The 27,567-nt window shown below is 35.9% G+C and overlaps 1 long non-coding RNA gene across 1 annotated transcript in view; it reads right to left on the reverse strand.

Annotated features, from left to right (window-relative positions):
• LOC121143662 overlaps window positions 1-23,370 on the reverse strand; it is a 41,503-nt gene extending 18,133 nt beyond the window's left edge. Inside the window, exons 1-3 of the long non-coding RNA XR_005880962.1 lie at window positions 23,241-23,370; window positions 17,456-17,521; window positions 15,808-15,890 (exon numbers count right to left, since the gene is read on the reverse strand). This is a non-coding gene — a long non-coding RNA (uncharacterized LOC121143662). The remainder of the gene's footprint in view (window positions 1-15,807; window positions 15,891-17,455; window positions 17,522-23,240) is intronic.
• Window positions 23,371-27,567: the final 4,197 nt, after the last annotated feature.

Consider the following 27,567-nt stretch of genomic DNA (forward strand, 5'->3'; position numbering starts at 1 on the left):
AGGGGGCTGTGTGCTACCAGGACTTATGAAGAGCCCGAAGGTTATGCCAGAGAGAATATTGTCATGACTGAGCTCAGTAGCATTAATGCTTACAAGAAATTGCAGCAATCTTTGCTATGTTCACTGAAGCAAAATGATTAAAGGAAAGGGTTAAAAAACCACATCTTCCAATAGTAAATTAGATTTCATTTCCAAAGCCAGTGTGGATTTAGATGAGCATTTGATTATGTACAATTATGTAGGATCTCTTCATTTGAATTTATATTTTTATTCCTTAGTTAATACTTTTTCAGTGTGTTACTCTCTTGATTTTCTTCTGTTGTATTTTATTTAAATTATTTTGAAACACTATACCAAAGTATTGGATAAATTAAGTTTGTTCATAGCTTTGCAATTTCAAATTGATGGTTCATTCTGAGACATTCATTATTTACAACAGAGGGGCAGTCATATATGCTATTCCAACTGCTCTTCTATTGTTAACTTTTACCCTCCTCTTTCTGAGACATGGGTCATGTCTCTATCCTTGAAATAAGGATAGTCTTTAGATACTAAGATGCTCAGTCACATTCTGTCCATAGCCTCGCTCTGCACAACCTCATCTGTGGAGCACTGTACCAGGTCTGACAACACTACTGGTGTCTTCCTGTGAGGAATTCCAGACTATCTTATATGGAAATACCTAATAGAGAGGCCCCGAGCTTGCATGAAGACATAGATATGTTCACCCATATCTCAGCTGCTCCTGCTCCTTACTGGTTTGGCATTTGCCTCCTTGTGACCACAATACATACGTATTCAAGTTTGCTTCTGTGTGAGTATCTGTACCTACTCACATAAAGCATATGTGAATGTCTGAGCCCTCTCCTGGTGATTATAACTCCAGTGTCTGGCATATGAGGAAACACTAAGCCTGAAGACTTGTGAGACTTGAAAATAGTGGACATCTAAAACTTTAGTGCAATAGCAAATGAAATTTTAACAAATAACCATTTTAGAATTTTATTAATTGCTTTCAGACAGACCTGTATTCACTTAGGAATTACTATTTCTGATATCTTCAGATCTTTCAGAATTGCTGGTTATTATGATTTCTGTGCAGATTTATGTACTTGATCCCTTATTCCATGACATACCTCTTATTCAAGTTATCTGTGAGGTACATTTTTGTGCCTTAGCCTCCTCCACATAGCAATGCAGAGATGGGTCTCCATGCCTCTTGAAGTATTTTTACTTTATCCTGATGTGGCTATTGATATGGAAGAACAAGAACTTTCTCCCTCAGATGGGTAAGTTTAGGAAACTTTGATGAACACGGGATTCTAAACTTAGACTGCAATATCAGAGACTCCTTCCCACATACAGAATAGGCTTTTATCTAAAATGGCTTATTGAAAAGATTAAAGAGTTTTCTTAAATCTATTTTTAATAAAATCTTTATCTGAAATGACCTTAAACATATAAATGATGGCAAATTTTAGTAGATTTTTTCAAATAATGTGTTGACTGAATTAGTTCATTAAAAACTTTTAATTTGTTCATTATTGTTAGCAGTATTGTACACATATGTGTGTGATGTGTGTGCTTGGGTGTGTATGTGTTACACGTGTATGTTATTTGTGCATGTGTGAGTGCAAGTGGTGTATGCCATGGTGGTCACGTGGATGTCTGTGGTGTGTGTGTATGTGTGTGTGTGTGTGTAGGTGATTTGTGAATATGGATGGCTGAGGATCAGTCAGTTTACACCCTCTGTGAGATGAGGTCAGTGAGATTGAAACCAAATCATTAAGCTTGTTCAGATAGTGTTTTACCCATTGAGCAATCTCATTTGTGAACTTTATACATTTTAAAACATAGAAAACCTCAAAACTGGAGGTGGATTTTGCATATATTTCCTATGGAAATTCCCATATGAATGCAAATGTTTATTATTTTAATTACAGCTATTAGGTTTATATAAGTCAAGTAGTGACAATTTTAACTAAAACTAGGAAAGAAAGAAAGAATCCTGGATACAAATGGTGAAAGAAAACACTTGAAAAATTGCAATGAAACTAATTCTGGAATAATAGGAGATGCATTGAATTTATAAAGATATCAGAGGCACCAGAGAGTAAATGTGACTCCATATTATAGAAAGTTTAGTCCTGTAATTTCCAAAAGAGTTCATTTGATACCACGTTATCACATTCTTTGCAAATTTACCTCTCAATAATTTTTCCTTATTTTACAAAATAGGAAATTTCTTTTCTTGGGTAACAAATATCAGGATAATATGATTATACATGTTCAACCTGTGAAATATACAAACTGTGATGATTTTTTCAACTGAAAGATTATATGATGTGTGTGTATGTGTAAAGTTATCTGTATATCCTTATTGAAAAGATCATGAATTTTAATCATAAAAATAAGTCATAATCTATAGAATTTTTACAGTTAAGACTACTTTCACAAATATGTGTTCACATAAACATATAATCTGAAGTAATTTAAATTATTTTGTTCACTTAGCATTTTTTCAATTTCTTTTATTTCATGACATATGTGTGTGCCTGCTTGTCTATATCCAGCAGAAGCTGTTGCATCTCCAAAACTGGAATTACATGCAGTTGTGAGCCAAACTATTTGAGTTCTAGGTACTTAACCTAAGTCCTCTACAGGAATAGGAAGTACTTTTAACCACTGGGCACATTTTCATCACATTCAGAAAAATCCACCTTATAAACAGACAGCAGTAAAGTCTTAACAGCTGAAGACACTGACCTGCTTACACTAAGTTGTGAACCCTGTCCCACATTCCATAACTTTAAGGAACAGTATTGAGAGTAGGTGTTAGACTCACTGGGACAGTAGCCATAGGTAAGTCCCCCGAGAGTTCAGCAACCCCTCACTGAAAATGCAAAAAGCCAACTTAGAGGAATCCACAAGCTCTTGAATTTTGAGACCTATCTCATGAGTATGCAAAAGCTTCCTGAGAGAGCTCCCCAAGAGGAACATATCTGTGCTATTTCCTCTAATCCTGCACAGTTGCTTAGTAGAACAAAAGATTTAGATCCCAAGTCTAAACCTTTATGCTTGACAAGTGCCACCTCATTTCAATGAGGCTATACACATACATGGGATAGCTATCCATTTATATTTCCATTATATCTTTTATATTCCGTTACATATATCCTGTATATTCCCTTTATATCCTTTAATTCTGTGAAGTGAAAGCCTGAAAGAAATATGTGGATTAGCCATATTGGCAGGTATTCCTTGATCTTTCTAAAGATTAATAACATTTCATTTTGTCGTATATACAGTAATGTATTTTCAATGTCATAAAGATCATGATTTGTTCAGTATTGGCTTGACAGTGCCAGTGGTTGAGAATGGGAGTAAGGAGGTGTTTAATCACAATGTGAACAGTAAAGAGCCTCTAAGGATCAGAACACCTCCAGCCAAGCCCCTACGGTTCACCACAGAGACCATAAAGCTGAATAATGTCACCATCATGTAGCATCAAAGCAGGCTCTATCAAACCATGGTAGCAGATGCATTCGCACATTTTCAAGATGCTTCTTGGCAGCCACATGATACAACAGGTGTGGCTGTGGCACACATGATAATTAAATCTGGTCAATTACTTTAAAGTCTGGACGATTCTGTTCAATTTTTAATTACAAAGCAGTTTTTAAAAGTTAGATATTTATCTAACCACAGAAAACCAAGCTAGGAAATTGGAATAGCCTAATAATTTCACAACCTTAACAAAACCAATGGCATATTTATCTGAAATGGTTTTATCTAAGTATAAGGCAATAATGTAAATACATACCAATAGACATAATGCAGGAATCAGGAGGGGACTCCACCCCTCGTGAATTTCTCTCAGAATTATCAGGTCTTCTAGATGCAGAACAGTGTCTTCATGAGTATATCTTCCAGATATTGCATTAGTGCATAACATTTCTCATTTGTTTTATGGCTAACTTAATTGTATGCATTGCTTTGCCTCATTTATTATTCAGTGTGTATACATGTGTAATGTCAATGTATGTGCCATTGCGAAAACCAGGTCAGAAAATAAATTGGAGCAGTTAGTTCTAGGTTTACACTACATGTGTGGCATGGATGGAACTCAGGTGTTCAGTCTTCTTTGAAAGTACCTTTATCTACTGAGCTGTCAGGCACACTCTGACAGTTCTGATGATTCAACCCCCATTCCTTCTCTCCTCCCTTCTTCACTAACAATCAATGTGTTTTTATGCAATGTTTTTACACCATGTGAATATGTGTTTCTGTGATTGGTGTAACAAAGAGCTGAAGATCAATAGCTAGGCCGGAGATACAGGTGGGACTTATGGTGACAGAAAGGACACTGGGAAGATGGCAACTATAGGACATGCAGAGCAAGCAAGATGTGCAGGAGGAGGAGTAACAGTCATGAGCCACGTGGCAGAATGAAGATGAATGTAAGAACCAGTTAGAATCAAACCTACGCTATAGGCTGACCTTTCATAAGTCTCCAAGCCATTATTTGGAAGCTTGTGGAACACAGAAAGACTCATCGCGATGGGTCCTTTCATTTCATCAGTGTTTGGACTACTATATTAATTGCAATTTATTGTGGAGGCTCTGCCTCACATTAATTTCTTTGGAATATTTTTATTTCCTACTTAATATGACCCAGTTGTTTCTTGATCATATGCTACCCACCTGGATATTAAATGCTTAAGCCTTGTATGGGATGTTCTATCTCTTTAACTCTTTATTTCTAGATGTTTTGTTTACTGGACATTTTTATTCTCTCAGGATTGGTCTGTGGACATTTTAAAGGTCAGATATTGATATGCAGGCAAATTTACTTTGTCAAATTTGGTTTTCATTCTATTTTCTTGACTTTAACATTCTTAATGTGGACAATACATTTTCTGCTTTTCCCCATTCTGTTATCATGCCATTTTATATTTTGCTTAATTTATATTTTTAGCTGTGACATTTTTACAACAGACATGCCCGTTTACAATCACATATGGAATTTACTCTCTTACTGTCCCAAGTGATTCATATTGAGATTGTATAATGATTTATCTTCAAAACTCTGATGCAAAGACCTGTTGACTCCCACCTGTCCTTCTTTACTGCTGAGAAACCAGAATGTATATCCATCTGATTTTCCTTTGTAGCTATTGCATAATTCAACTTCTATCTCTTCAGAAGTTTTGAAGACATATACTTTGTGCTAACATCTAAGGGGACCTGTCTCTAGATCATTCCTTTTCAAGCACTAACACAGATGGTTTACTCTAAAGCCCATTGTCTTTCTTTGCCTCTAGAAAATTCTACTTTATATTGTGATCTTTGCTTTTATTTCTTCTTTCCTTGTCTCTTTTAAACTATCTTTACATTACCCCATTTATTTACATGGTTCCTTGTCATAATCTGTGACTTTTTAAACTCTTGCTCAAAATACAAGCAATTTCCTTAATGTCTTCCTGAATTCCTTTGATGTGGCTTTCTGAAATATATTCCATTTGAAGTTTTCAAACTTGTAACAAAGACATTCTCTGGACTGGCATTAAAAAAGTCAATTTTTTCTCTCTCTCCTCTATAGCAAAAACAAAATAAAGCAAAATAAACCAAAGGCTAGAGAAATAAAGAATTAAGATCTCCTTTTAGATCCACCAGAGAACTGTCTTCACAAGGCAAACTGGGGATAAGAAAGTGGAGAAGGACATGATGATTCACAACTTCTTGAAGAAAGATCTAATAACAGAAGTTTGTGACAGAAGCAGAATCAAGGAAGGAGGACCTGGTCCACAGGTAGAAAGACCTTGTCCACCATGGATGGGTCGCTGGACACTTCGTGTGGACAAGTACTAGAAGTCAAATATTCTAAAGAGTTTTCTTGAGACCTTGCATTTGTGTGCAGTTTACTTCAAATAGGCTCCCAAGGTTTTCACAGCGAAGACCATAGAAAATTACCTACCCTGACCTGCTTTAATAAGAGGAAGGGAAAGGCAGCCATTTTCAAGTTGGAGCATCTGTTACTTTTTCCTATGCTGACATTACAAGAAACAATTTTAGCTAAACGCAATACAGGGACTTATTAGCAGAGACTAACATACATAGTAAAAGAGAAAAATCAACATCAGCTCCTTCCAAACTTCCTAACTAGTAGCAGAAACAGTCTTGGAGACAGTTTTTATTATCATAGTTCAAGCACAGCACACTGAGAGCTCACCATAGGATTCTAAAACATGTTCCTTTCTACCAAACATAACCATTACAACAGTCAGGCTCTGGGATGTCAACAAAAGAAGCAGAAACACTCAACTAAACAAAATGGATATCTAATGGACCGTATATCAGATGACTAGGAAGCATGAGACCAAATATCAAAACATACTTGTTATCAGATATAACAAATTCAAATTGCAAGAAATTTCTAGGGAAGTCAGAAACCTTGTCTGTAAAGTGAAAAAGCCAAGAATTTCATTGATTTTTCTCTCCAGATAGCACAAGAAAGATGTGGATGTCTTTCCACAGTGGGAACAGCCTAGAATCCTGAACTCAGTGAAATCCTTCTTTGAAAGACATGGAAACAAAATTTTTCACAGAAAAACAAACAGATTATTTGATGCCAATAGAGTTATATTTCAAGAGGTATTTAAGTTCTTTAAAAAAAAGGAAGATGTATAGATTGAAATTACATCTACCTATGTAGATATAATAAAACTTTTTGTTTATCATTTCATTGTTCTTTGATTAGAATTTGATTAACTGTCAGTATCACTCTTTAATAGATATTAGGACTATTCAGGTTGTCTGTTTTTCTTTCAACAACATGATTTCTTTTATAATTGTCATCAAATTCACATACAGTTTTTGCACAGGAGCCATTCATTTTTCCATTGAAAAAATGATGGATGCATGGTGGTGTTTTCTTTTTTCTTTCTTCCTTTTAAAAGAAAAAAAACTTTATTTAGTCACTCCTCTCATTCCTCCACCCCACTTCTGTTCCCACCCCTAATTCATTCCCCCTCAGTTTCTGTTCAGGGGAAAGCAGTTTTCCCATGAGTATCAACAAAACGTGGTACATCAAGTTGCAGTAAGACTAGCATTTCTGCACATAGTAGGCATGCATGGGACTAAGACACTCTTCATATGTTCCTGGTGACCCTTCTGGGACACCCCTTGGCAGTAGTGAGGGTGAGAAGTCACAGTAAAACCAAGCTCTGGGAGGTAAGCCTGCCTTTATATCCCCTCCTAAGTCCCATTGACTCTGCTGCATTGTCCTTTCCTCATTTGCATCTGTGGTCAGGTGTCTCTGAGTCAGCAGTCTCTGGGTGTAGTGGCAGGCTTGGCTCAGAGTCTGCCCTGCAAACTCATGATGGCCTGGTTTGGGCAGGACAAGCAAGGCTTGGGTAGACTGGTAGGCAGTTCCTCCTACATTCATGGTGGTATTTTCTGATACGAGAAATGTGAATCATCTCTTGTTGTGAATATTAATTAAAGATGTGCTACATTCACTTATGCTGTGAAATAGTTTTTAATGTTTCAAAGATGTGTTGCTTTCTTTTATTCTGCATTTGTTTCTGTGTGAAGCTGTGCTACTTTGCCTGCCTAAAACATCTGATAAAGAGGTGAATGGCCAATAACTAGGTACGAGAGATAGTTAGAGCTGCCAGGCACATAGAATAAATAAGAGAGGGAGGAAGGAGCAAGAAAATGAGAAGGAGAGGAGGACATCATGGGGCCAGTCACCTACCCACACAGAATAGAGGAAGGTTAAGTTTACTTCAGGAAACTTCAGAAGGATGTGGCTTTTATGACTTCTCATAATATTTCCTAAAACCATATCTAACTGTGGATACCATTGTTTTATTTATGTTATCCCAAATATTGTCCATAGTTCAAATACTTATCATATTTTTGATTTGCTAATGGACCTATATTCCCTTTTCAGACATGTTTTATGAATAATTCCTTCCATTAAGTTTTTAGGGAACAAGGCAATAACTGTATGTCTTTCGTTAGTTTGAAGTTGAAACACCCAACCTTTCTGCAAAATTCTGCATCAAATATATTAAACATTCCCATTTTATTTCAGTGATAGCATAATATTCTACTCAGTCAGAACTGCATCATGTATTTTCTAATTGTGTATATTTATCATCTCCTCATGTTTTACTCTTAATAAAATATTAGACACTGAATTTTCTTTTGTTAAAGCAGCATTTGCGTTCTTTTATTTATTTTGGCCCAACTCCCAGAAATAGGATTACTGCACCAAAGGAGATATTTGTTTTTATGGTTCAAATGGCTTTCCAAGGGAGTTATGCCAACTTACAATGACACCACGAGTAGACAGAATAATAGCTTTAGCTAACTTTTTCATGTCTGGGCTTTAAAACTATTTTAAATATTTGCTTCTCTGTGACTTTTGAGCTTCTTCTTAATTAGTTTGTTAAGATTCTAATTATGACTTTTGCCTGACTAATTAGTAAAACAAGTGGTATAAAAAGTAATCCCTTTAATTTCTTGTTTTTAACTAAAGTATAGAACCTCATTTTGATTCTTTCAATATTAATGTATTAACTTTTAAGCAACGAATTACGAAAATGTAGCTACCACATTTTCATTCATAATTTCAACTTTATATACTTCTCTACTAAATCCATGCTCCATTTGCACTACAAATAAATTACTTCTTTAGTGAACAAATAGTTTCCCTCTTGCCTCTGCAATTATAAAACACAAAATTGGACTGAATGCTTCATTTTGTTTTAAAATGTAGGAATATCTTCCATTTGTGCTTACCAAGCCTCATTTAAGACCAACATATAGTTGCTTGGAGACAGGATTTCTCACGAGAATGCATGTCATGTTGGCATCTCTTGTTGTGTATAACTAACTGCTTCCAAGACACCAAGGATACAGAAATTTGTAGAAGGTCAAGTCTCATACAAAAGAGCATTACTGTTGCATAAAATATGTATAACAGTCTTGTATACTTTAAATTATTTCTGGATTATATAACTAACAATTATAAAGATTCTATATAAGTATCTGTATTACTTTTCTTACAAAAATGAGAAAAACCAGTCTACTCACTTAATTCATAAAATCTACTCAGAACAATACAATTACAGTAATTTTTTTCAAATGTTTTCAGTTCACTAAAGGTGGAATCCATAGTAAAAACTTATCGCCCACAGTTTTCAAGATAATCCTGTAAAATAAACCTCATTGCCTATTATTATTGCTATTTTAATCTTACACTAAAAACCACCAAGCAAGAAAATCTGTTTGAGATGATGTTTTTCTGTTCAATTAAACCAGAGGAAATAGGAAGATAGAAAAATGGTTCAGTGGTTAAGGGTGTATAATGCACTTGCAGATGACCTAAATTCATTTCCCAGCACCCAAATCAGGAAGTTCGCAACTGCTTATAACTCCAGGTCCAGGAAATCCTGTGCCTTTTTTTGGCCTCTAAATCTATCTTCAATCATGTGAACATATCCACATGTAGACACACAAACACTTACATAATTAAAAATAAAATACTTTAATAAGCATTTAAAAGGAAAAGGAGATAGAGAAAATAAAGTCTATGAATGATTTTCTATATATGATAGAACATATTTATAAATAATATTTAACTGACTCATAAATAGGTTAACATTTAAATGCCTTATTTAGAGACAATGATTATATCGAATTTTAGAAAAATGTTTTGAAGAAATATTTTGAGCCTTAAAGTTATAAAATGGTGGTAGGAAAACACTTTTGGAGATAAATATCTGTTCAACGCAGTTGCAGATATAAAAAATATACTCCAAAAATAAGTAAATTGTATTTAAGAGATAAAATTATGGAATTAGTGTTCTGAACACTTGGGTAACAAGTATATAGAAATTCTATGTTGACTTTAATTCTAACCATAATTGTCTTATGAGAAATTTGGAAGGGATTAATCTGTATGCATAATATAAGCATATGAATTTATTGGTAAATAAAATTTATATCACAAAATGACATCATGTCTTAACCCCAGTACATAAGGTTTTTCTTTTACAATGTTGAAAATATATTCAGAAATGTGTAGGATGATAAGAACAATCATGGTATGCAAAATAAAATCTGTAAGGAATTTGAATAGTATCTTTATATCTTTGCCTTTATTTTCCAAGTTTTATTTTTTTATTTAGATTTACATTAGAAACAAGGTTGCTTCACATATCAATTCCAGGTCCCTCTCCCTTTCCCTGCCCTCCTCCCAAACCCTCCCACCAGCCCCTCCAATATCCCCTCATTTCCCCAGGGAGGGTGAGGCCCTCCATGGGGGTGTCCATAGTATATCATTTCATCCAGGGCAGGGCCTAGATCATCCCCTGGGAGTCCAGGGTGAGAGTGCATCTTTCATTGTTGGATGGGTGCCCAAAGTCCAATTGTATACCCGGGATAAATACTGATCTACTATCCAAGTTCCAATAGACTAACTAGGCTTCCTCATGTTCAGGGGGTCTTGATCAGTCCCATGCTGGAATCTCAGCCATCAGTCTGGGATTCAAGAGCTAATCCTTATCAGATCCGCTGTTTCTGGGGATTAAACCAGCCCAGTCTTAACCCCTTTGCTCATCAGTCCTCCCTCTCAGTCACTGGATTCATTGAGTTCAGCTCAGTGTTTAGCTGAGGGAGACTGCCTCTGCTTCCATCAGACATTGAATGAAGGTTCTGTTTCCCAGACTTTCTGGTCATGGGATTGTAGGATGGCACTCCCCAGAACTATGTCTAAATTACATATATGAGAGAGTACCTGCCATGTTTCTGTTTTTGTGACTGGGTTACCTCACTCAGGATGGTTTCTTCTAGTGCCATCCATTTGCCTGCAAATTTCAAGATTCCATTGTTTCTTTTTCTGCTGAATAGTACTCCATGGTGTAAATGTACCACATTTTCTCTATCCACTCTTCAGTTGAGAGGCATCTAGGTTGCTTCCAAGTTCTGGTTATTACAAATAATGCTGCTATGAACATAGTGGAACAGATGTCCTTGTTGTATGAATGTGAATCTTTTGGATATATGCCTAAGAGTGGAGTAGCTGCGTCTTGTGGTAGGTTTATTCCCATTTTTCTGAGGAATCTCCATACCGATTTCCAAAGTGGCTGTACGAGATGACACTCCCACCAGCAGTGAAGGAGTGCTCCCCTTTCACCACAACCTCTCCAGCATAAATTGTCGTTGGTGTTTTTGATTTTAGCCATTCTGACAGGAGCAAGATGGTATCTCAGAGTTGTTTTGATTTGCTTTTCCCCGATGGCTAAGGATGTGGAGCACTTTGTCAAGTGCCTCTCAGCCATTTTAGACTCCTCTATTGAGAATTCTCTATTTAGTTCTGTACCCCACTTTTTAATTGGATTACTTGGAGTTTTGGCTACTAGCTTCTTGACTTTTTTTTTGTAAATTTTGGAAATCAGCCTTCTGTCAGATGTGGGGTTAGTGAATATCTTTTCCCATTCTGTGGGCTGCCTTTTTGTCTTACTGACTGTGTCCTCTGCCTTTCAGAAGCTTCTCAGTTTCAGTATGTCCCATTTATTAATTGTTGACCTCATTGTCTGTGCTACTGGTGTTATGTTCAGGAAGCTGTCTCCTGTACCAATTCATTCAAGGGTACCACCCACTTTCTCTTCTAAGAGGTTCAGTGTGGCTGGATTTATGTTGAGTTCCTTGATCCATTTGGACTTAAGTTTTGTACAGGGTGATAGACATGGATCTATCTGCATTCTTCAACATGCCAGCATCCAGTTATGCCAGCACCATTTGTTAAAGATGCTTTCTTTTTTCCATTGTATATTTTTAGTTTCTTTATCAAAGATCAGATGTTCATACATGTATGGGTTAATATCAGAGTGTTCAATTCGATTCCAGTGGTCTACCTGTCTATTCTTGTGCCAATACCAAACTGTTTTCAGGACTACAGCTCTATAATAGAGCTTGAGGTCAGGCATGGTGATTCCTCCAGAAGTTACTTTGTTGAGTAAGGTTGTTTTGGCTATCCTGGGTCTTTTATTTTTCCATACAAAATTGATTATTATTCTTTCAAGGTCTGTGAAGAATTGTGCTGGGATTTTAATGGGGATTGCATTGAATCTGTATATTGCTTTTGGCAGGATTGCCATTTATACTATATTGATTCTACCTATCCAAGAGCATGGGAGATCTTTCCATTTTCTGAGGGCTTCTTTAATTTCTTTCTTTAAAGACTCAAAGTCATTGCGATGCAGGTCTTTATTTTGTTTGGCTAGCATTACCCCCACGTATTTTATGTTGTTTGTGGCAATTGTAAAGGGTGATGTTTCTGTGATTTGTTTCTCAGCCCTTTTATCGTCTGTATATAGTAGGGCTACTGATTTCTTGAGTTGATCTTGTAGCCTGCCACTTTGCTGAAGGTGTTATTCAGCTGTAAGAGTTCCCTGGAAGAGTTTTTTGGGTCACTTATATAAACTATCATATCATCTACAGATAGTGAAAGTTGGACCTCTTCCTTTCCAATTTGTATCCCCTTGATCTCCTTTTGTTGTCATATGGCTGTAGCTAGAACTTCAAGTAAAATATTGAAAAGGTATGAATAGAGTGGGCAGCCTTGTCTTGTTCCTGATTTTATTTAGCAGAATTGCGTTGAGTTTCTGTCCATTTGGTTTGATGCTGGCTGTTGCTTTGCTGTATATAGCTTTTATTATGTTTAGGTATGTTCCTGTTATCCCAGATCTCTCCAAGACCTTTATCATGAAGGGGTGTTGGATTTTGTCAAAGGCTTTTTCTGCATGCATCTTATCAGACCACCATGCATTAAAATTAGAATTCAACAACAACACAAATTGCAGGAGGCCTACAAACTCATGGAAATTGAATAATGCACAATCGCACCATTCCTGGGTCAAAGAAGAATAAAAAAGAAAATAAAGACTTCCTGGAATTGAATGAGAATGAAGACACAAGATACCCAACCTATGGGACACTTGAAAGCAGTGCCACATGGGAAGTTCATAGTACTAAGTGCCCACATGAAGAAACTGGAGAATAGTCACACTAGAGAATTAACAGCACAGCTGAAAGCTCTAGAACACAAAGAAGCAAACTCTCCCAGAAGGAGTAGATGCCAGGAAATAATCAACTGAGGGCTGAAATCAATAAAGTAGAAAGTAGGAAAACAATACAAATAATGCAACGAAGATTTGGTTCTTTGAGAAAATCAACAAGATAGACAAACCTTTGTCCAAACTTACCAAACATCGGAGTGTGAACATGCAAATTAACAAAATCAGAAATGAAAAGGTTGACATTACAACGGACTCTGAGGAAATTCAGAGAATCATCAGGTCATACTTTGAAAAGCTACTCCACACAATTCAAAAATTTAAAGGAAATGGACAATTTTCTGGATAGCTATCAATTGCCAAAATTAACTTAAGAACAGATAAGCAATTTCAATAGACCTATAACTCCTATGGAAATAGAAGCAGTCATCAAAAGTCTCCCAAACAAAAAAAGCCCAGGGCCAGATGGCCTCAGTGCAGAATTCTACCAGAAATTCAAAGAGCAGCTTATACCAATTCTTCTCAAAGTATTCCATGCAATAGAAGCAGAAGGGTCTTTGCCAAACTCTTTCTATGAGACTTCAATAACCTAGATTCCCAAGCCCCACAAAGGCACAACTAAGAAAGAGAACTTCAGACCAATATCCCTCATGAGCATTGATGTAAAAATACTCAATAAAATACTGGCAAATTGGATCCAAGAACACATCAAAACAATCATTCACCACGATCAAGTTGGTTTCATCCCAGGGATGCAGGGATGGTTCAACATACGAAAATCCATCAATGTAATCCACCATATAAGTAAGCGGAATAACAAAAATCACATGACCATTTCACTATTTTCAGAGTTTTATGCTTCATTTCCTTACAGATAATAGTAATTCAATTAGCGTAAAATATCTCATAATTTGAACCTAAAGTAGAATATACATGATGATAACTCAATATATATGTCCTATACAAGACATACATTTTTTTATTCCATCTTCAGTACTTTTCCTATAAGAATGAGAGTCATATCATCCTCCCGAAGATCAATAAAGTACAAGTGAAAATAATACGTGCTTAGTGGAGTGACTAAAAACCATGTCTTTGTAATGATAGCATCTATGGTGGTTTGAAAGAAAATAGCCCCCAAAGAAAGTGGCACTATTAGGATGTGTTACCTCATTAGAGGAAGTGTGTCACAGTGGGCACAGGCTTTGAAGTCTCTTTTGCTCAAGCTTCCCTCGGTGTAACTTTCAGTCAGCTTTCTGTTGCCTGCAAGATGAAGGATTCTCATCTATTCCTCCACCACCATGCCTGCATGCATGCTACCATGTTTCCCACCATAATGATAATGGACTGGACTGAACCTCTGAAACTGTAAGTGAGCCACCACAAATAACTGTTTTATTCATAAGAGTTGCCATGGTCATGGTATTTCTTCATAGCAGAAAAACCCAAACTAAGACAACATGGCTGTAGAATGTCTAAGTAATGATGAAGCTAGAAATAAAAGAATACAATTACACCACACACAGATGTACCCACTCTGTAACGACTGCTGATAGCAATGAAGACATGTTACATGCTAGACACCAGTTAAATAGAAGAAATTCTCACAAAACCTTTGATTTTAAAGTGTCCCCAAGAGTTCATGTGCTGGAAACTTTGTCTGTAATAGCAGTGGTAGAAGGTGGGATATCCTAGGAGATATTCTAGTCACAAAAGCTTCTCTTTCTCCCAATTCTAATATTTTAGGTCCACAATAATTTGCTAAACATGTTTTCTTCTAAGCAATACATGAATGTTACATATGATTGCCAAGAAAAGCTTATGAAATACATATTATTATCTAATTTTTGTTTGTTTCTGTGCATGTGTGTGTATATTATCCTATGTGTGTGAGCATTTTGATGTTGTATATTCACATGTGTGAACATGCCTATGGCCAAAAGTTGATATCAGAGTTTAACTCAATCACACCCCACATTATTTTCTGAGGCAAGGTATCTCTCTGAACTCTGACTTCCCAATGTGGTTAGTCTAACTAGTCAGTTTGTCTAGGGGATCCTTTGTCTTAGCCTCCTGAGGTAGGCCACCATATCTACCCAACCTTTTATGTGGGTACTGGGCCTCCAAACTCTGGCCCTCACATTTGTATAAGAGTGTCATCCTTCAAATCATCTCTCCAGTCCTATTATCTGATTTTAGACAAGGAACATAAAACCCAGGGAGTTTAAACAGTTTATCTTATGTTATATAGTCTATTCATAAGCATGTCTGGATTATCAAAGCCAGAGTCCTACAGCATTAAGAAATAATAGTTCCCTAATTACTCCATAAGGCCTATAATTATTCAGTCAAGCTAGTTACTGGTAAAAATTCAATAACTGATTAAAATAAATAATTATGTCTTATGAATAGATATTATTCACATTTTCAATTAATAAGAGATATGCTATGTCAGAAGTGACTGCCACATACATAGCTTAATTTTTTAACAATACCAGTTAAAATTTGTCTGATTTAACACTTCTGATGATCATACCCTAACAATCTGGTATCTTCTCATTTAGCAAACAGGAGGCAGGTCTCTGTGAGTTCCAGACCAGCCTGATATACAAAGCTAGTTTCAGGACAGCCAAGGCCACAGAGAGAAATCCTATCTCAAAACAACAACAACAACAAAAGCAAACAGAAATGGTGCATTTAAGAATTACATAATTACATAAACATCTGTAGTTTTTCTTCTTGCATGATCTTCCATCTTCCTCTGTTCCCAGACAGAGCCAACGTAACTTTGCTGGAACACTAAAGAGAAAAAAAGACATCACACCCAAGTGCCAGGATTCCTGCTGGTCTAGCCACAGCTGTTCATACAGAGTGGTTTCCCAACCCCAAGGATATACTAAATGTTTACAACACAGCTGTGTTTCATTCAAGCCTCATTTGGGATAAAGCTGAGTGAAATTGTCGTCATATAGAACTTTCAAATTAAAACATACTCATAAAGCAACCACTATGGGCAATATGCCTGTCACTCCATCTAATCATGTTTTTGATCATAGGTTGTAAGATCCTAACACTTTGCTACAAACAGTTGTGAGGAAAAGGTATTTTGAGATATCATTCATTGGGAAGATCATCAAAGTACTTACTGTTGCTTATTTTTTCACCAATGGTCTTGAATCACCAAATACCTAAATATTATCTACATTAAAAAACTCAAAATTTTAAAAAGGTATTGTTATTTCAGTAAGTAACTGAAAATACAAGATGTGCATAATGTCTAGTTAGTAACTTGAGACACATGTATCTTCTGGGTTACTAGGTTCTCCATATCCCCAACAATTTGCTAACATTAAACTTCTCTCTTCAGGGAGTTCCACTTTCCTCACTTACCTGGATCTTTGTTATGGCTGACATTTCATTCAGTGAAGTCTAATTTCCCTTCACATTAATAGTGTTTGAATAGTCATGCTGTATTTTTAAAACTCTTTAACCTTCGATTTGAGATATGAAATATTAGCTGTAGCTGATTCAGGAAGAAGAGTACACAGGAAGTGTATACTATAAAATGTGTTATTTATAATGTTCTAGTGGCTGAATGATGTGCAATTATATTGTACAGTGGTTCTTCCCAAGACAGATAGGCAGAGATATCTCAATGTAGTATCATAACCATGTGGGGACATCTAAGAAGCTAGATAATTTGATACAGAAAAACTCTGATTTTACATATGTTACTAATTTGTTTATGATTTTGATGTTTCTGGGTTCTGTTAGTGAGTCAAAAAGAAAGATAATCTATTTTTCAATATGTATCAATATATCTATATAAATTTATATTGGTCTCTGCTCCATCTTTCTACAGTATATAGATACATACATAAATACATACATACATACATTGATGGAGTGATAGATTCCCCCATCTCAACTACTATGTATATAAAAATAGATGCAGACATATGGACACAAAGGATATTAAATAAATTTTTCTTGAGGAAATGTAAGTAAAGTTCTACTCACTCCAATTATAGTGCCAAAAATAGGTCATAGGAATGATTCATCCGCTTGTGCAATGATGTAACAATGATTTTATTGGAGTGATTTACAGGAGCATGGGTGAGGATTTACCGGAGTGTGAGTAGTCAGTCAGATCACCCAAAAGTTTCACCTCAGTATAACTTAGAGGGATGACTTTCCTATAACCTGCACAGATGAAGTATAGATTTCAGTGTCTTTCTGCTTTCTCAATCCTCTAGCATCTCCTGAGGCTACATGTAGCTGGAACAGGATTATATACATCTAGGATAGGAGTGAGCAAGAGGTAATGAATATTTTCTATTTGAGGTTGTAATGACTCTTCTTACCTCTTTCCTCTATGAGGGAGCATCGATGTCCTCATGATCTTGAGGCTCTTTCACAGCTGATACAGACTGTTATAATTAAGATAGTGAACCCAGTTAGCTCAGAGAACAAAATTCCCCAAAGGGTTTTGTTGTCTATAAAGCAAATAGAGCACAACAACCCTGATATGACATTTTGGTCAATTCACTATCATCTCAGATTTCTGTTTCTATTCTTAGTCTTTATTTGCCATTTGGGGGTAAATATTCTGAAGAATATTAACTTGCATCTTACTCCTCAAACTAAGAAGTAAGCAATTGCATAATACAGGATGTGTCAGATAATTGATTCCAAAGGGAATTGCGAGGTTAGAATTGCAATTTCCTCTAAAGGAAATGCTTCTGTTTGGAATCTTTAGTAGCTGCGTCTATATTATTAAAAACCCTACTTATATTTGATGGACAAGTAATAATGTGGTCATCTATCTACAAGACAGCAGAGCTGAATATATTTCTAACTTTATAAATGATTTTTAAAAGCCCTACAGACAAATTTCATTAAAGCAAGGAAGAGAAATTTGGTAAATGGAGTCTTTGGATTAAGTTGATGAATAAATCTTGACTTTCTGCAAGTGCTAATAAGGATCTTGAAGGCAAAATAAATAAACATTTCCTGGGTGTTAAAAGCAGAATGCTTTGTGAATGCATACAATCAAACACTCCTAAAGCTGGCCAGGAATAGTACAAAATACCTTGTATGGCAGCCTCAGATAACAAAGCTCTATACAAGCTTCAACACCAAAAAAAAAACAAAGCAAAACAAAACAACAACAACAAAACAGAAAGAAAAGCATGGCAAGGAGCCTAGCTAAGCATTGCAAGTGTGTGGAACTGAGTTCTGCCCCCCAAAGGGACAACTTCTACAAAACATGGATTAATACATATTCTGATACAAAAAGATATTTCACATTAGACATATACATAGTTCCAAGAAAACCATTCATCTATTCACTCATTCATCATGTATGCCACACCATGCCCTCAGTGTCTGAGACTTTGGGAAATTGAGATGGAATAAAGAAAATACCATATCTATTTATTCATGAATAATGTTTAATGAAATCCACAGAAAAAACACCAGTTCAGTAATTTATTTACTTAACTGGTTAGAACACTCATCAACTAAAAAGAGTGCCTTTTCCCTCTGTGGGATACATTTTATAAAACATCATTTCATTGGTGTATCATGACTATGTTCTATGTATCAAATTTGGTGCCATCCCAACTGTTAATGTCTGAACACTAGAAGACTCTGCCTATCTAGTGGAGAGACCAGATAGTGCACAGAAGTCAAAGAAAAATCAGGGAATTATGTAAGTAAATTAAGTACTGATGGGTTGATTTTAATTTGAAATGATCAGCAATAGGGGAAAGTCTTTGGACAGTGGGCCAAATAAGTAAAATGTTAGCCTAAGCCCTCCATAGGCATAGCAGCCAGTAAGAAACCTGAATTATAGACCATGGTAGTTGTAAAAATCATAGAATAACTGATATTTCAACCAACATATGTCTTTAAATGCCAACTGCATTTTAAACTGAGCTAAATGCAAGATCCTGACATTAGAGGAACAAAAAGAGCTATTAGTCAGCTAATGTTTTCTACTAAGAATGATGTGAGAGGTATCATTCAATAAATTTAGGAAATGATTCAGAGGTAAGTCTCAGAACTCCTCAGAGGGTAAGTGAATAATTTACAATCTAACCCAGGGAAACATGTCCCAGAAATTCTGTTTCTTCTTGTTATGTGACTGTGTGTCAGGCCTATGGAGAAATAATTATAAAAATGAAATAAGTCCAATTCAAAAAGGAGGACTAAGGAAAAAGTCAGAAAGAGACTCACAGTAAGCTGGTGCAAGATATCCCAGGTTATCATAGGAAGTTAGGCACAAGTGCAGGAAATAAAGAATTCTAAGATAGAGAGGACAGGGTGTATTGTAATGACTAGGAGATGATATCCAAGACTGGAGATTTCTTCAAATATCATGTAGCAGAGGCAAACGTTGTATCAAAAAAAGAAAAAGGAGAAAAAAAGAAACATTTCTAAGCTTTTTCTATTTTAATTTATTTAGAAACAATCTTATTTTACATGTAAATCCCAGTTCCCTCTCCCTCCCATTCTCCCATCCTCCCATCTACTTCCAAGGAAGGCCTTCCATGGGGGATCATCAAAGTCTGTCACATCATTTGGGGGAGGGCCTAGAACCCCTCCATGTATCCCGCCATGGGGAATATGCTCCCAAAGTTCATTTGTGCACTAGGGATAAATAGTGGTTCCACTGTCAGAGTTCCCATAGACTGCCCAGGCCTCCTAGCTGGCACCCACATTCAGAGGACTTGGTTTGGTCCAATGCTGGTTGCCCAGCTTTATGAATGGGGTCCATGTGCTCTCCCTTAGTAAGGTCAGTTGTTTCTGTGAGTTTCTCCAGCACGGTCTTAACTTCTAAGCTTTTATCTTTTATTATTGTCTTGGAGGTTTTTCATTTTTGTTTGTTGTTGTTATGGTGGTGGTGGTAGTTCTTGTTTAGGTTTTTTTTTCTGCAGCTACAAAAGATGTAAGGGACTTGAGCAGAAAGTGAGCAGAGAGCTATACTCGAAGCAACAGAAAGAAACAAAATGAAGGATGGCTAATAATATGTGACATGCAAAAGCATCAGTATGTGAACCTCAGCTGGGTCAGCATCCTACTTGCTATTGAAAGCTGAGTCTATGAAAGTCACATCATCACAAGATGTCAAGAAGATATTCCTGTGATTTAAAAACCTGAGCCAGGTAGAGATGCTCACCTGAAATCTCAGCAATTATAAAGGAAACGCGGGGGATCTCAAGTTCTAGGCTACCTAGCGATACGCAAAAAAATTCAGAACTAAATTTCACAACATCAGAAGACCCTGTCTCAAAAAAGAAAACTTGCTAGATAATGCCTGTTAACATTTTACATTTTTGATTATTTCATTACTATCAATGCTTTGGAATGATCTGTTAAAATTAGTTCAACCATAAGTCACATGCTATTTATTTAAAATCCATTTTCAAAATTCCCTTAAAAGTAATTACAGGAAATTATCTGCCTTTGTATCTTTCTGGCTGACACATCTTATACATCATCCAATGTGTCACTTCTGATAAAGCCCTTGTAATCACATTACATGACAGGAAATTCCTGTCATAAATTGACATGATAACCTAATTTGGAAAATTCAGACAAATACAATTTATTTTAAACTTTAGTTCAAACACACTGACGAAATTCTGCAGAGCATAGAGAGATTGGTGTGACTTTGAAGAATACAACATTTTCTTCTTTCAAACTTGAAAATTATACTAGTTCCAGACTTTAGTAATAAGCTCATAAAATGTATTATGTGAAACATATATAACAAATATTAAACAGAAGGAATTATATAACTAGTGAGCTCAAATTTTACTTGGTTCACTTATTGGAATCTCTTTTAAGTATGGGGTATGAACAAGAATCTCTTTCCTGGCACAGGAGCTGAAGTTGATCAATGGAATCTATACTGAGTAAACCACTGGCATATAGTGGGGCAAAAAGGACAAGTTAAAATTGTATCTGTATAGATGCAGTTACTGAACTGTGAAATTCACAAGTATATGAATACCATAAAGTCACAAACTATAAACTCTTGCAGGCAAGGGGAAATGCTTTGTGCAACTTGACAGCTCAAAGGAAGAATGGGTAAGTATTCAGTTATTGTGGGAAATTGACATCTTGAGAATATATGGTAAGTCTATGTCCATTATACAATTATTCAGAGTTGAACAGACATGGGCAATGCATGTTGGATTCTTTTCCTAATATTGGCATAACACTCCAGTCCCTAGCTACTATCCAGGACCTTGGAATGACTAGGATGAACATGTAATTAAATTCTTAGCTCTTAGCTTTCACTTTCTGTGTTCAAGTGATGAGGAGAGCTACAAACTGAGTTCTAATAGAATGCATTACTTTGGCTCTGTACAGATCAGAAATCAGTTTGATCAAAATTACAGTTCTATTTGTTTAGTCTTAATTAAATTATATAAGAATAAAAGTTAATGAATTCTTCCTTAGAAAACATTAAAAAACTGTAGAGAGGCATTGATCCATTAGTGATAGTGTCACATGGTATAGGAATCTATTACAGCAAGTTCTCTGGAATGAATAATTGCATGATCTATTAGAGACATTTAAGAATCAAGACTACATTAAGCTGTAAAACCATAGCCTGTACATGTGGTAAATTTTTGTCTCAATATTTTATCATGTAGAATCATTTCACAGACTAGTGACGATATTCATTTAAATTCCAATTGCATTCAGTGCTACCAGTACAAGGCATTCATGTGACAGCCAAATGAACATGGCTTCTGTGCCCAGATGAAAGCAATGTACCAGCAGTGACAGCTCTGCCACGACTTCTCTCTTCCAACGACAGCTGTAGAAAGCACATTTATACTGACATTGATTATAAACCATGCTTTGATTTCAAAGCCATTAAGATGTGAAGAAGCCATGCATCGCCACATGATAAAAATGGTAATGAGACAGTTCAGTAAAGGTGGCTGAGGGCAAAATAATTATGGAGAGCCCACATGTTTTTCCTTTAAGTTATCAGTAAAAAAAATAGTGTAGTTTCTTTTGTGGAAGTTAGAAACTATGATAAATGATTGTACTACTATTATTATCTGGGCTGTTGTAGTAATAGCTTCATGAACATACACATATAGGCACATAAAACCCTTGCATTAAATATATTGAAAAACTTCCTTATGTGATAACAAGAGAAACAACAAGACCCAGCCTTGCCTTTTCCTGGGAATCATATTAAAGTCTAGATGTGAGTCACCCCCCTAATACTCAGGACATTCTAAGCAGAACATACATCACTCATGAGGGGGAAAATGAGATGTAAATAGTTCAGAACATCCCAGATATGTTAAAAGTTGAGACAAGGGTTTTACTGTGCATAAAGGTACCCAAATCTTTTGTTTTAGGTATTTAAGATTCATGCAAAATTTCCATTATTATGCTGCTTGAGTAAGAATATTTTATCTCTCAGGAGGTGTCCTGAAGTTGTATTCAGATGTTATAGTGGGAACTTATTACTCCTGCTTATTTAACATAGCTGAAGTTCTTAGGCATAAGAAAAAAACAAAATGAAATTGTATTCCAACATTTTTACATACTTCTCTGAAATTTACTAAACTATCAGAACTTTCTAAGTTCATGAACAGAATCAGGCAAGTGAAGATCTGTTGTGAATTTCTGTCCTCAAACTAAGAGACAGCTGTGATTCTACGTTTTACAAAGTGATCCAAGCTGGTTCATTTTTTTTAATCTCCAAGTCAAAATGTTGCCAAGGCAATGAAACAGCATTGTATGGCATGTACCCAGAAAATATAATCTTTAAGTGAAGGTAATACATAAATCCCAAAATATGATGAAATGATGATAAAAAATGTTAAAATTAAGTCCAAGAATTGCATGAATTTTTGTTTGAATAAGAAATACCGTTACATATTTTATACTAGTACTGTTGATTTCTATATTTTATTCCTCAAATTTATCTCATTTTCATAACATGGACTATTGAATTACATCTTAACAATTAGGTTCAAAAGTAAAGCCGTGTAAAGCAAATCATTGTGGAATTAGGCATGTAATAAAGAGTTGTCATTATCGTTTGAAGAGTGGGAGGGGCAAGCAAATGGGTTTTAGCCACATACGTGGAATTAATACACGTCTTACCCAAGTAAAGTCTTTTGCAAATTTACATTATCACATCCTGACTTGTTTTCACGTTTGGTATTCAATAGATTGATTGTAAGTCCATAGCTCTGATCAGTACCTAGACTCATCCTAACTAGAGTGCTATAACCACCTTTAAAAGTAGATATACACAGTTGTAATTTATTGTGCACATCACAAGTGGATCCTGATTCCATAAATGATGTCATAGAACTAGAATTTCTGAAGTATCCTTTGGGCCTCATGTCATGTCTTTCACACTCCACTGAGGTTGCTGCGTACTATATCACTTTAAGCAGATTTCTAGGAAGGGACTAAAAGTTCAAGGCCAGCATGAGATTATCTGAATGAGATAAAAATTAATAGAAAGTTTGTACACATGGGTGTATCTTGGATATTCCACCAGAAAGGGGGAATATAAGTAGATCATGAGTCTGTTGTGACAAGAGAGATGTTATAAAAATATTTGAGACTCTTGTCTTCATTGAATGAATGATGGGTTACTATGCTTTTGTGAGATGGCCAGTTTTATGTCAACTTGACACAAGCTAGAATTAGCTGAAAGAGGGAACCTCAATTGAAATAATGTCTCCATAAGATCTTAATGTATGGCATTTTCTATATACAATTGGTGCCATCCCTGGGCTGTGAGTTTAGTGTTTGATAACAAAGCAGTCTGAGCAAGCCATGATGAGAGAATCAGTAAAAGCAGCATTCCTCTGTGGCCTCAGAATCTGCTTTTGACTCCAGGTTCCTGTCCTACTTCAGTTTCTGTCCTGACTTCCTTTGGTGATGGACTATGATGTGGAAGTGTAAGTCAAATAAACCCTGTCTTCCATGCTTGCTTTTTGTTCTTGTGTTTAATAACAGCAATTGAAACCCTAACTAGGACACTATTGTACACTAAGTACTCTTTTATTTGAAGTTGATGGCATGCAATCCCATCTGAAGGGGACAGATATCTATGGTATTAAAATGTCATCCCAATTACTATATTTATTATATGAATCATTCATAAAAAGATTTTACTGATACATTGCTAGTAATTACATGGATGGAAACCAAATGCCTAGCCACTGAGGAAACACTCAGATTTCTGAAAACACACAAGGATAATTCTGAGACCACATTTTTATACTATGTACTGCAACTGTACAGTATTATTGCTCTTATACTAAATTTTGAATTTCTCCTAGAATGAAATTGAGTTAATTATTCATTTTTCATTAACGCTCATAAAATTAATATCTGCCCATAAACTAAACATTGAATGTTCAAACCTCTGTTATTTACATCATCAAACAGGGTAGGCACAAATGATCACTTACTAACTTCCTTCCTTCTAAAGAATAGAGAATGACTCATAAACATCAAAAAATAAGTCTAAATTTTTAAAATGAGATACATGTTAATGCAAAGGCAAACAAGAAGAGAAATACAGATGTAAGAAATATGTATAGGAAGCTATAAGTATGACTCAGTAGGTAGAGTGCTTGAGGCTTAAGCATGACCATCTGAATCCAAATCCCCAGCACCCACATGGAATCTGGGTGTTATGGAAGTAACCAGTAACCGAAAATCTGGGAACAGAAAGCAGAGGCAAGAAGGTTCCCGGAGCTGGCTAGCCTGACACTCTAGTTGAAATTCCAAGACCTAGGATCAGTAGTGGGAACCCTGTCTCAGAAATAATGTGGAGAGAAATAGAAATCAATGTCCCCTTCACTTCTGCCCCCCTCACTCACTTTCACAGGCCTGAATGAAGAAGTGCACATGGGCATCACACACACAAAAACGGCATGTCAGAAAGGTGGAAAGATGTAGCTGAAAGGGAGTTCTTCAATCGCTTTTACAACATAAACCTTAGTCAGCCATCAGGATCTTAAATTGTGTATAACACTGACCTATAATTGGGTTCCATCCACCCATAATACCTAAACTCTGGATTCTTTCTAATACTGAATGAAGACGTGAGGAGAACAAAAATCTATTCAGCATAGTCAGGAATCTACTGTTAGTTCTTAGTATCCTTCTTCCAAGTGTCTTAGTCAGCCTCTGTCTCCAATTTGATGAGATCTAGCATGACCTGTGAGACCTCTAGGCATGCCTGTGGAGGGTTGCTTTGACTGGGTTAACTGAGGCAGGAAGATTCACTTATTATGGGTGACATCGTGTTCTAGCCCAGAATTCTGAACTACACAAAAAGAAAGTGAGCAGAGCACAAGCATTGGCCGCTCTCTGCTTCTTTGCTGTGAGTGTAATAGGACCAGTTGCCTCAGTAACCTGCTCCAGTGGCTTTTCCACCGCAATGAATTATAAATTTGCACTGAGAGTCAAAATAATTAAGAAACACAAAAAGAAGCTAAGGCACCTAGCAACTTTAGATTCACATACCTGTATGAAACTGAAATTTCAGACAGCACATTAATGCTGCAAACACTGAGATAAAAAATACTTTTTGAAGAAAAAAACCTGATGACAAAGGAAAGAATTTATGTGAAAGTTACATGGTAAGTTTTCATGTTCTAAATGGGGCTCATTTTTGATACAGAACCTTCAAGTAAGTAAATGTTTGTTGCTTTGTTTTAGAGAAAGTAAAAGTAAAATATTTCTTTAAGTAATGTATATTTATGATATAGTAATACACACTTTTCCCTCTAGAGAGCAAACACTGAAATTGCGCACAAACACTATAGAAATACTTTTCTATCCTGACGTAAATGAAGTTCTGCCAGTTGAGGAAAAGGCCAGTAGAAATGAACATATATTGAAAATATAGCAGACATGAACAGTGATTCCAACAGGAATTCCAACATACCAAAGATAAAGAATGGTACCCCTTGTTTTCCAGACCACAAACTGTGGTCTACAGAGGTGGTTTTAGAATTGACCAATGAAAAGTCAAAGATGAAGTGAAGAGCGTTCCAGGAATAAAACCTCCTGAAATGATTAGAGGTAACTGAAGTTGTGTTTGGTCTTTGTAGTTTGAGATCATCAATTGATAGAAAACACACAACTTCTGTCTATTCTGTTACTTAGTATACAGAAGGAAGGATAAACTTGGTGCTTTCATAATTTCTCCTTGAAACTTGTTCTGTAAGAGAGTGCAGAGAGCAAGCAGTCAGATGTCACATAAATTATGAATCTCCATCATTGATGAGAACATTCCAACTTACACAGTGGGTGCTAGCAAATGTGCCCATTCTCCTTTCTGGAGGGAGAGATGTTATCTTCATGATATAATAAATTTCTGGAATGAAGATAAAAAAACTGTCTGTATCATGGTTATCTTAAATTCATGTTGCCCAAGGACATTTCCATAAAAGAAAAAATTTGAATCCCCCTGAGAGCTTTCTTGATGATTGTCTCTCCTCAAACTTATCACAGCTAAGTTCCTGACTGATGTTCTCTTTCAGCAATTCATCTCACCTGGGAGAGTCAGATCAATGTAAAAATGCGGTACAATGTCTTCACTGATTCTTCCATGAAGATGTAGGTGCTTCTCACATCTTAGCCACTGTGAAGAGTGTGATGGAGGGAACTTGAGGCAAAAGATAACTCTTTGTATGACATTGATTCTATTTTCTTTAATTATGTATCTAAAACTGTAATAGCTGAACCATACGGTAGTTCTGTACAATTTTGAGGAGTCTCCACAATGTTTTTCACTGACTGTAGAATATATCCAATTTTATTTACCAATTAAGACTTAAAGTGTAATAGGGTTGAATCCACTTGATTTATCTCATTTGTAATTCAACTAGCACAAGGTCAAAATTGCAGGAAAATGTAAAATCTCGTAGGAGATCCAGGTGGATGCACATCATAGAATATAAATTTGTGCTACAAATTTTGGTGAATTATACTAAAATAACATTTGATTTTCATAGGTAATGTATTCCACAATTGATTTGCTAATATAAGTGTGAAATCTCATGGAACAGAATTTTGTACATTTCTCATCACATCCCATGAAGTACCTCAACCTTATTTTAAACAGATTATCTATTATTAACTGTTCTTTGACTGAGATAAGAAGGCATATTCAGACTCAATCTACATATTCATTCTACAAGCATTTTTTCTAAGTTCTTATGATGTGCTAAGCACATTATAAATCATGTGAAAACCTCAAAAGCCTCCTTGGTTAGCATTTATAAATAGCCATAAAGGCAACAAAGGAAATAAGATACTTTATTTTAACTCTGTAAGGCATGCCTCAAAGACCTCAAACAATCCGCATTTTGTGTTCTTTATCTCAAGGGCAGCTTCATCATCTCTTGCATGCAATATGTTACTGTCTTTTTGGTGAACTATTTTTAATTAATAC

Source organism: Mesocricetus auratus, unplaced genomic scaffold (assembly GCF_017639785.1).
Source record: "Mesocricetus auratus isolate SY011 unplaced genomic scaffold, BCM_Maur_2.0 Super-Scaffold_100013, whole genome shotgun sequence".
NCBI classification, from domain to species: Eukaryota; Metazoa; Chordata; class Mammalia; order Rodentia; family Cricetidae; genus Mesocricetus; species Mesocricetus auratus.